The sequence below is a fragment of the Pongo pygmaeus genome, chromosome 13, assembly GCF_028885625.2.
Source record: "Pongo pygmaeus isolate AG05252 chromosome 13, NHGRI_mPonPyg2-v2.0_pri, whole genome shotgun sequence".
Classification (NCBI taxonomy): Eukaryota; Metazoa; Chordata; class Mammalia; order Primates; family Hominidae; genus Pongo; species Pongo pygmaeus.
Window position 1 is genome coordinate 114,776,837 of NC_072386.2, and position 10,916 is coordinate 114,787,752.

General features: G+C 51.4%; 1 long non-coding RNA gene across 2 annotated transcripts in view; it reads left to right on the top strand.

Annotated features, from left to right (window-relative positions):
* The first annotated feature begins 3,383 nt into the window (after positions 1-3,383).
* The window catches only part of LOC129044017 (uncharacterized), a 21,989-nt gene continuing 14,456 nt past the window's right edge, over positions 3,384-10,916 (top strand). Inside the window, exons 1-2 of one of the 2 annotated variants that reach the window (XR_008504589.1) lie at positions 3,384-4,000; positions 5,532-5,637. This is a non-coding gene — a long non-coding RNA (uncharacterized LOC129044017). The remainder of the gene's footprint in view (positions 4,001-5,531; positions 5,638-10,916) is intronic. The other variant, XR_008504590.1, reaches the window with a different exon arrangement.

The following is a 10,916-nucleotide window of genomic DNA, read 5'->3' on the forward strand; positions in this document are numbered from 1 at the left end:
GGCCATCTTGGAGTCTGGCTACCACAGCCCATGTTTTGTGGCATCTTTGGATAATTTCTTTCTGATGCAAACAGCCTTGGAAGATAGGCAGAGTCTCTCCCTCTAGAGCCAAAAGCAGGCATGCTCACTGCCCATTAGAGAAGTCTTGGGCTTCCTAAACTCGGGGTTCCTCTCTTGTAACACAGTCCACTGTGTGTACCCAGGATTTCTAGGCCTCTTCATGTTGATCTGTGGGAATTTAGGCTTGGAAACCAATGAGAAAATGCTGATACTCTGGCTGCTGCTATTGCTGTGAGTCATGAACTGTCCTTTGTGTCAGACCCGGGAGCCTCTTGTCTTCTACCAGCATCCATGAAGCTGTGGCAGGCTAACTCGTTAGCTTGCAAGTAGGGTAAAATCTCACATCCTAGACAGTTCTTGGCAGTCCTCTGTTACACTCAGTCAGGGTTCACCCTTGTGGCCAGGATATGGCAGAAGTGATGTTATGTGACCTCAAGACTATGTCGTAAGGATAATGTAGCTTCTGCCTGGTTCTCTTAGGATGCTCACTCTTGGATCCCAGACCCCATGCTGTGAGGAAGCTCAAGTTGCTCTGTGGAGAGGCCCCCATAGTGAGGAGCTGATAGTCCACTCTAGCTTGCCGGAAATATGAGGGAGCCAACTTAAAATGGATCCTCCAACCCAGTCCAACCTGCAGATCATTTGCAGCCCTGCTGATATCTTACTAAAATCTCAGGAGCAACTCTGCCAGAACTGCCCAGCCAACTCCCCCTCACCAAGTTCCCAACTCGGAGGAATCAGGAGAGATATTACATGATGACTGCTGTTTGAAGCCATTACATTTTGGATTGATTTATTATGAGGGTTGATTATTAACACATGGGACACTTGGCTCAGCCCTCTAGTAGCAGTGGCAGCCAGCAGAGGGAGACTCGAAGCTCTCCTGCGTTGTTCAGAGGAAATATGGATGACTAAATTTTGGTATATCTATACTCTGGTATACTGTAGCACTATTAAAAAAAAAATGAAGTAGGCCAGGCACAGTGGCTCATGCCCATAATCCTAGCACTTTGGGAGACTTGAAGCTTTCCTGTGTGGTGTAGATAGAGGCTGTGGTAAGAGCCAGGGCCACTGTGAGGCAAGAGAGGGAGACCTCAGGCCAGAGGGAGGATGGGTGGGGCTTTTGGGCTATGGCCTGGATGGAGGATGAGAAATTACAGTAGCCTCAGCCTTCAGTCTGAACACTTGTAGGGCACACGGCAACCAGGGAGAGGGACACAGTCCCAGAGGCCAGAGAAGGCAGATGGTGACTTTGAGCCTATGGCCCCAACTCTCCCTCCCCCACACAAGGCCACTGATATGTTTTGGCTGTGTCCCTACTCAAATCTCATCTTGAACTGTAGTTCTCATAATCCCCAAGTGTCATGGGAGGGAGCCGGTGGAAGGTAATTGAATCATGGGGGTGATGGTTTATAAATGGCTTTTACCCACTTCACTCAGCTCTCATTCTCTCTCCTGCCACCCTGTGAAGAGGTGTCTTCCACCATGATTGTAAGTTTCCTGAGGCCTCCCAGCCATGTAGAACTTTGAGTCAATTAAATCTCTTTTCTTTATAAATTACCCAGTCTTGGGTATTTCTTCATAGCAGCATAAGAATGAACTAATACAGCCACCTAAGCCACACTTCCCCTTGAGCATCCAGGCACAACCACTGGAGAGAAGCGAGACAAGGGAGCTATCTGGGGAGATCAGGAACTTCAAGAAGGACCAGTTTAGATGATTGTACTGGACAAATGGAATCCACACATAGGGGAAAGTGTCCTATTGTTCCCACTGGCCAATGGTTGTGGGGCTCAAGAAGACAAAATAAAGAAACAACATTTATCCACATTTCCAAGTTGTAATGTGAATAACATTTGTGATCTTGCGAGCTACACATACACACACACAAACACATGCACATGTAAATAGAAAACATCTGAAAGGATCTATGATCAATTGATAGCAGTGATTACTCCTAGAGAGAGATTTTTTACTCTATTGGTTTTGTTTTTATTTTAAAAAATGTATTTATCTCTCTTTTTTTGCTAAAAGCATTGAAGCGGGAGAGAGAAGGAGAAAGTATCAGGTGGTGGAGGAATATGTCTGGAAATGATCACTGGGTAGGCAGGTCTGGGTTAGGAATCCTGGATCCACAACTTACCTGCTGTGTGTTGGAGGGCAAGTTAATAAATCCCTCTGAGCCTCAGTTTCCCCATCTATACAATGAGGGATGGCAACAGGACCTCCTCCCTAGGACAATGGTAAATATTCAGTGAAATAACCCATGTAAAGCATTCAGCAGAGCACCTGACACGAAGTCAATGTTAACTTCTGTGTATAACAAATCCTATCATCAGATTTTGCTTTTGTTCATTATTTTGAAAGATTAGAAATTCAGAAAAATCAAGAGAATAGTATAATAATCACACACAGTCATTCCACCTAGATTCACTGAAAATATACAGGCATGTGTTCTCCCTTTTAAAAATGAACCAAACATTTCAGATCAAGCTGCAGCCCTCCCAGCCGCCCCCAGGCTCCCCTCTGGCCTCCTTTCTCCTGGGCAGGTCCCAGCCGGAGTGTCATACGTTTGCTTTTGCACCAGTTCTCCCAAGTGCAGCTCCCCTGCTGGGTGGTGGGAGGCCTTATCCCCTGAACTCGATGATGCAGAGAGGGACACCTAGAGACACAGGTGGCAGGTGAGCAGCAGGCGAGGCAGGAGGAGCCATCCAAGGGAGGGCCCCATGAGCTGCCCCAGAGAAGGGGAGGTGAGAAGAGGGCCGGAAGCTGTTCCAGGCGCCTGATGGGCTCTGAGATCTGCCAGTTTCCTGACATTGGTTTAGTCATGATCACCTGCACACAGTCCCAGGGCCACTTGCAATGTCACCTGCACAGTTGGCCCCACCTCCCAGTGTTACCAATACAGTCACAGAGTCACACAGAATGTCCCCTGTACCATCAGCCCCATCACCCCATGACAATCCAACATGTACAACGTCACCTGCCCGTTAGCGAGTCTCACTATGAACAGCAAACACTCACTCATGCTGTCACCTGCACAGCCACGCAGTCACTCACGACCTCACCTGCTCACGCCCAGTCCCATCGCAGAGTGTCACAGGCACAGTCATGCAATTTCCACAGCCGCGTCCACACAGTCCCTCACGGTGTCACCTGCACACAGCCACACAGTGTCCCAGGCACAGTCACACACAATCCCACAGAGTCACCTGCCTGCAACCAGCCACGCACGGTCATTTGCCGTCCCATGCTCCATCAGCCTTGCCAGGGGGTCTGACATCACAAAGTGTCACAGGCAGGCCCCTCCCCCGCAGAGCCCTGCCCACAGACCCCACTGCCCACCATGTGCCTGCCAGTCAGCCTGGGCTAGGGCTGCCCTGGTCAGAGGTCTGGGCCTGCCTTTGCCCTCAAGCTGGCTCTTCAGGAGCGGCTTGGGTTCTACGTGAGCCCCGAGGATGAGACTGGAGCCGGGGCCTGCTGCTGCTGGAAGCACAGCCAACGCAAAGAAAAGCCTTTGTTCTTGGTGCGTTGGTCATTAAGAGGAGTCGGAATCCCTCTGCCAGCCCCTCCCCTCCAACAAAGGAACAAAACAGCAGCTATTTTTAGACTCGTGTCAAACTCCCCCTCAGAACCTGGGTGGGGAGTCCCAGGAGAGGCGCGTCTGCGAGGGCTCTAATGAGCCTGCGGCCGGCAGGTCCTGCTCTCCAGGCAGCTGGCCCTTGGCTCTGCCGGGGGAGAAGCGAGCCCAGGATAGTCCCGAGACAAAGAGGAAGGCCAGACAATGAGAACAATGCCCGGAGCCCCAGGATGCCCACTTCCGGGGAGCAACCCCCACTCTTTGGAAGGAGATCTCCCTGGACACAGGGCAAGGGCATCAGGACATCCCCTACCTTGTGTAATCCTCCAGGCACCTCACTGGCTCCGTGTCCCAGAGGAGGTGAGTGACTTGCTTGGAGGGGCAGGTGTTTTCTGCTGCATGAACCTTGTGTGATGGGATACTCTGGATGGCCCAGATCCAAGTCTGATGGTCCAGATCCCAGCTCTGCCCCTTACACTTGTGTGGCCTCAGGCCTCAGTTTCCCCACCTGTAAAATGGAGATGAGGCCAGTCGTGGTGGCTCACACCTGTAATCCCAGCACTTTGGGAGGCCGAGGTGGGCGGATCAACTGAGGTCAGGAGTTTGAGACCAGCCTGGGTAACATGGTGAAACCCTGTCTCTACTAAAAATACGAAAATTATCTGGGCATGGTGGCGCGCACCTGTAATCCCAGCTACTCAGGAGGCTAAGGCAGGAGAATTGCTTGAACCTGGGAGACAGAGGTTGCAGTGAGCCGAGATCGCACCACTGCTCTCCAGCCTGGGTGACAGAGTGAGACTCAGTCTCAAAAACTAAAATAATATAAATAAATAAAATGGAGATGATAATTCTCGCCTCCACGGTTGCTTTGAAGAGTCTGGGAGATAAGACCTGGGCACATAGTAGGTCCTCAGCCAGTCCGAGAGCCCTGCATTGTGTGGGCTCCTTGCCAAGCAAGGGCTTTTTCTTGTTCAAAGCTGGCTCCAAGGGCCCAACACACTGCCGGGCACATAGTAGGTGCTCAATAAATATTTGCTCAAGAGGTTAATGAAGGGTCTTTACCAGTCTTCAGCCCCACAGGCTTGACCCAACTTAAGCCACTTTCTTCCCAAGCGCTGCTGCCCAGCCTCCTCTTGGAAAGAAACTTTCTGGCTAGGGTAGAGCCCTGGTCTGCAGTTAACAAGCTGCCTCCCCAGGCTGGAAGCCCCGTGCTGCAATGACAGCATTCTGACACCAGGGGGCGCAGTCTCTTAAGGTTTCCACTGCAGCCTGGGTCCTTCCCGCCGGGGGCCTGGAGGGCTGGAGAGGACGCGACCCACCCGGTGGGGCACCTGCCCACCCTCATTAGCAGAGATCTGCGGGGTCGTTCTAAAACTCTGTGGAGCAGCAGCGTTACAACCAAGTCATCATTCCTCAATGCTTAGAAAGAAGCATTTCTTCAGGTCTCTCCTCACTGACTTTAAGCCACTTTCTAGTGCCTTGTCCTCAAAGACTATCTATGGTGACCTCTTGCTCCCCAATTCTTGCCCGACCAGACTTCGAGATTCCTTGTTCTGTCATCCTTCTGTTCCCCCAGCTGGGGAAGCCCAGTCCATCAGAGCCGGAAGGGCCTTCCTAGATGATCTCATGGTCTTCCAGCCCATTCTACAGATGGGAACGCTGAGGCCCACAGAACAGAACTGCATCCTCCAGGATGAACGGCGAGGAGGAAGCAGCCAAGATCCATGCCCAGGCTGTCTTTTTCAGCTGGCGCCATTTTGCTCACGGATTGTTTCACTGTTGTTCTAGGGAAAGGGAGAATGGGGAAAAAGGAGGGAAGAGAAGGGGAAAAAGGGAAGGGAAAAGGGAAAAAGGAGGAAGAAAGACCCTGAGCCTTCTTATTCTGTTCCAGACTCTAGGTGTTCCTCTTCACCCTCGGCGTTTCCCTGAGTCCTCTACAAACCCTTGAAAAACAACCGATGATTATCTCCGTTGATGGATGAGGAAAGTGAGGCCGGGTGAGGTTGCCCCAAGTTTCACAGCTAATAAATAACAGTACCAGTATTTGCCCCAGGGCCATCTGATTCCCAAATTGTATATGGTTCAACCTAATACAGCAGAAAGAAATTCCCACATTCTTTCTGCTGCATTAAGTTGAACTGCATAAAATCGCTGTTCCCATGGCCAGGCATGGTGGCTGAAGCCTGTAATCCCAGCACTTTGGGAGACAAAGGCAGGTGGATCACTTGAGGTCAGGAGTTCGAGACCAGCCTGGCCAACATGGTGAAACCCTAGCTCTACTAAAAATTAGCCGGGTGTGGTGGCATGTGCCTGTAATCCTAGCTACTTGGGAGGCTGAGGCAGGAGAATCGCTTGAACCTGGGGAGGGGGAGGCTGCAGTGAGCTGAGATCACCCCACTGCACTCCAGCCTGGGTGACAGAGTGAGACTATGTCTCAAAAAAAGTAAAAAATAAAATAAAATAAAATTACCGTTCCTGTAGGTCGAAATTTTTCAAATATCTGGTATGCTTAAGCTCAACAGTATGCCAAGGGAAACCCTTATCCTGTACGTAAGAGCCATTTACTGGAATACTCTGGTGGCAGTGGGGGAGGGGAAAACCGATTTCTTTAGGTGCAAAACACCCTGGGGAGACCGCTGTTCCCTCCATCCCACCCCCAAAGCCCAGATCAAGATCCTGGAGTGGCCACCTGGCTCTAGAGGCCCAAGTTCAAGAACTTCTGACCACAGAGGGGTCACACAGCATGGGTAGGAGGAGCTTTAGGGTGAGGAGTCCTGGGGCGGGGATGTGGCTTCTCCAATGATGCCAGGGACGCCCCTTGGAAGAGAGACAAATCTACGTAGTATAAATTTAGAATGTCACAGAATGCCACAGAATATCGTGACTAGAATGCCGCAGAGTGCTACAGAATGTCCAGGAATGTCGTAAAATGCTCTGGAATGGCAAAGAATGTCACGGGGTATTGTGAATTCTTGTAAATGTCAACGGATGTCATAGAATGCTGCAGATCGTTGTAAATGTCATGGAATGTCAAGGACCACCTTCCGAAGACGACGTCATCAGAGAGTGCTGCAGATAGCTGTAAATGTCATGGAATGACTTAGAACATCATGCTAGACCATTGTTGGGTGTTACAGAATGTCAGCACCAGAGAATGTCAAGGAAACTTTGAGCCAGCCAGAAAGGACTTTGGTGATCATCCAGGTTCACCTGCTCATTTTGCAGATGGGAAAACTGAGGTCCGGAGAGAGAAAGGGCCTTGTCTAGCGAAGCTCAATCAGATGGTCGTTGGCAAAGGCAGATTCAAAATCTGGGTCTCTGGACTCTCCGCCCAGAGCAGCCTCCCTCGGCTCAAGGCTCTTGGGAACTAATTAACCCTGTCATGGAAACAATGGTGCCTAGTGGGTATTAAGCAAAACTCCCAGTTCTGACTGGCACTAGCCTTAAGTCAGAATGGGGAATTAACTCCACATGTGGGGCTTTCTGGTCTGGAAAGCAAAATAATGAGTTATTTGCACTGAAATCAACATTCCTGCTCTGCAGCAGAAAGAGGGTGGGTATGTTGGGGGAGCCCTCGGAGGCCGCTCCCTAGGCCCTGTGCCAGAAAAGGTGCCCCCTGGCTTTCCTGGGAGACACTCCTGGCACAGACAAGGACTCCAAGGTGCCCAATCTTGTCAACAACTCTTGGCAGAGGCCCAGGGGCCCAGGAGGCTGCGAGGTGAGGGAGCAAGAAAGGGACCCTTGAGGGGGAACATCTGATGTCACATTGGGTCTTTCCAGCCAGATGTCAGACAGCCAGGAAAAATATTGAGTGGATGGAAGTTAGTGGGAAGCGCTGGAGGAACCCTTTGGCTCTCTTGGCAAGTTTATAGGTGAGAGATGATGGAGGAAGGAACAAGAGGGCAAGATGGGCCGGACACAGTGGCTCAAGCCTGTAATCCCAGCACTTTAGGAGACTGAAGCAGGCAGATCACTTGAGGTCAGGAGTTTGAGACCAGACTCACCAAATGGTGAAACCCCATCTCTATTACAAATAGAAAAAATTAGCCGGGCATGGTGGCACGCACCTGTAATCCCAGCTACTGGGGAGGCCGATGGAGGAGAATCGCTTGAACCTGGGAGGCAGAGGTTGCAGTGAATTGAGATCATGCCACTGCCCTCCAGCCTGGGAGACAGAATGAGACCCTGTATCAAAAAAAAAAAAAAAAAAAAAAAAGAGGGCAAGATGAACGTGGGTCCAGGAGGTGATCTTCCCTGGCCTCTGCACCTGACAGGCAACTCCACCATCATAAGACACGCTCTGCTTCTCTCCTTTTTTTCCCAAGCCCCACGTCTTCCCTCTCCCTCCGTCTCTCTGGTGCCAAGAGCTCCAGGACTAGTCCCTCTCCCTCCAGCCTCCTGGGTAAGTCCCCTTGGTCCCGTAGCCCACCCTGCAAGTCCTCTGATCCTTACAGATGAACAAAGCCCTGAAGCTGCCCGCCCTAAAGGGAGATGTCAAACAGGGAGAATTTCGGGATCTGCCCCCATCGCTGATGCAGAATCCCTCCCCCTGGGTGCTGGTCTGCGGACCTTTCTGGGTTCAGAGCCCAGAGCCCGCCCAGGGTGTTCCCGTCCGTGAGGGGAGACTGGGCAGTGGCACTGAGCCAGCTTGCCAGGAAGGTCCCTCGGGCAGTCCCCGGGCTGGTCCTGGCTGAATAGAGCCACCATCGAAGCTGAGCCTGGGAAACCTTGCCCCTTGGGAGCTGGGCTGGCAGTGGCTCAGGCATTATGCACCTACCCTCTTAGCAAAGCCATCCCTTCTCTCTGAGAGTTTGCTCCCTGAAGCTGTAAAAATAACAAGGTCCCTGCAGAGCCTGGTGGCAGAGCTGAGCTGAGTTCAGGAAAGGGCACAAAGAAGGAATATATAGGAGGGAGAGGGTGGAGGGGCTCCAGCAGGGGGCAGCCTGTGGTGCAGGAGGATAGGGGAGGCCAGGGGTCATGGAGGACCACATTGGGGAGCTGCGGGGTGGTGCTCCTTTCCCTTGTCTGCACTAGTGAAGCTTTTCTCATGGGGCTCACGCCTGCGTGCTGCTGGACACTGTCCGTGTGGACACGTGTGCCCGAGTGCACGTGCTCGTGTGTACACGTACCTCTGGGGTCATTCCGCGTGCTGGAGTCTATGTAGGTGACACAGGATTGCTGCAAGAGCTGAGGATAAATATGATAATGATATACAAATTGTGTGTGAGGCTTAGGAATAAGAGTAATAGAAGGCAGTGCTGGGTGCTCCTGGACCAGTCCCCTATGTGCAGGTTGGGCGCCATATTTATTCTTGTGCCAATGTCATGTACATTCCCTACCCCACCCCCCACTCCATCCACCCTTTGCCAACCGGGCTCCCACCTCCTGAGTTGTGATGAACTGGAAGAAAGGCATAGAGAGGCAGGAGCCCAGAGAGGGAGGGAAGGGGAGAGCAAGAGGAGAGAGGCTAAGATCAACGTGACGAAGAACTGAGATAAAGGAAGAAGAAGGAAGAGAAAAACAATAAGGGAAGGGGGAACGTGGGGATTCCATGTTTGAATGGCAGTGGGCAGGTGTGGGGTGAGAGATGGGGAAGCAGAGGGGAGCGGGGGAAGGCACTGTGGTGAGTTCTAACCTGGACCCTTGTTAACGATCTTGAAATTCAAGTAAAGGCTGAGTTTAGTTTAGTTTAGTTCAGTTCAGTTTAGTTTTGTTTTCTTTGAGACAGAGTTTCACTCTGTCACCCAGGCTGGAGTGCAGTGGTGTGATCTCGGCTCACTGCAACCTCCGCCCTGGGTTCAAGCAATTCCCCTACCTCAGCCTCCCGAGTAGCTGGGATTCCAGGCACGCTCTGTCATGCCCAGCTAATTTTTTTGTTTTTTGTTTTTTGTTTTTTAGTGGAGACGGGGTTTCACCATGTTGGCCGGGCTGGTCTCAAATCCCTGACCTCAAGTGATCCACCTGCCTCGGCCTCCCAAAGTGCTGAGATTACAGGCATAAACCACAATACCTGCCCTGAGATTCTTTTAAAATTATTGTGTAATGGCTGGGTTTTGTGTTTTTGTAATTCTATGCTGAGACCCCAGGTCATTTGGGGCTACCACCTATAGTCTCATCAGCTGTGTCCAGGGCAGATGGTTTGCATCTGGGTGGGAAAGCAGTTTTGGGAGAAAAGGGCCTTGTGAGCTAGATAGACGCTGCTCAGAGGTGTCTTCCAACGAAGGACATTCCCAACCTCGGTATCACAGCTTCCTCCCTGAGCACATGCTTTTCTGTCCCCAGGCCTTCCAGGCAGACAGAAATGCTAGAGAGCATCTAGGGACTCTGGGATTAGGGCTACTTGGGACTTCCAACCTCATTTCCATATGGTCTCATCCTCAAAGAGCTTATATTCTTTTTTTTTTTTTTTTTTTTTTTTGAGACAGAGTCTTGCTCTGTTGCCCAGGCTGGAGTGCAGTGGTGTGATCTCAGCTCATTGCAACCTCCACCTCCCGTGTTCAAGCAATTCTTCTACCTCAGCCTCCCAAGTAGCTGGGATTACAAGCATGCACCACCGTGCCTGGCCTAATTTTTGTATTTTTAGTAGAGATGGGTTTCACCATATTGGCCAGGCTGGTCTCGAACTCCTGGCCTCAAGTGATCCACCTGCCTCAGCCCCCCAAAGTGCTGGGATTACAGGTGTGAGCCACCACGCCTGGCCAAGAAGCTTATATTCTAAGAGGGGACATAGAAACCCCAACTCCAGCTGACATGGCAAGAAGAATAGTAAAGGCATTACAAGGCAGGAGTGGAGGGGAGTGCGTTGGCTGATCCGCCTGCGGGGAGAGAAGAGAAGCCACAAAGGTGGTGACCTTGAACTTGAAGAGGTACGAGCTGGAGATAGCCTACTGGGCATGGTGGAGGATTGCTTCCCGGGGCATGGGAACAGCATGTGCAGAGACAAGGGCGTTGAGGGGCCTGGCTCATCAGAGAAAGGCAAGTGAGGACCAGGAGCAGGAGGAGAGGGGGTGAGGCATGAAAGGAGAGGGTGGGGAATGAGCTGGTCATGTCAGGAAGGCCCAGAATCCCAGGGTCAAGAGAGAGCGTTTTATCTTGAAAGCAATGAGGCGTCTTGGAGAGATGTGGAAGGTTTTTATCAGGGAATAATTAAGGGACCAAGAAGGAATTTTAGGAAGATGACTCAGCCTGCTGGGTGGTACATGGGAGTGGAGATGGAGGCGGGAAGGTCAGTCAGCGATGAGATAGTAGCTCACATTCACCGAGCGCCATCCTGTGC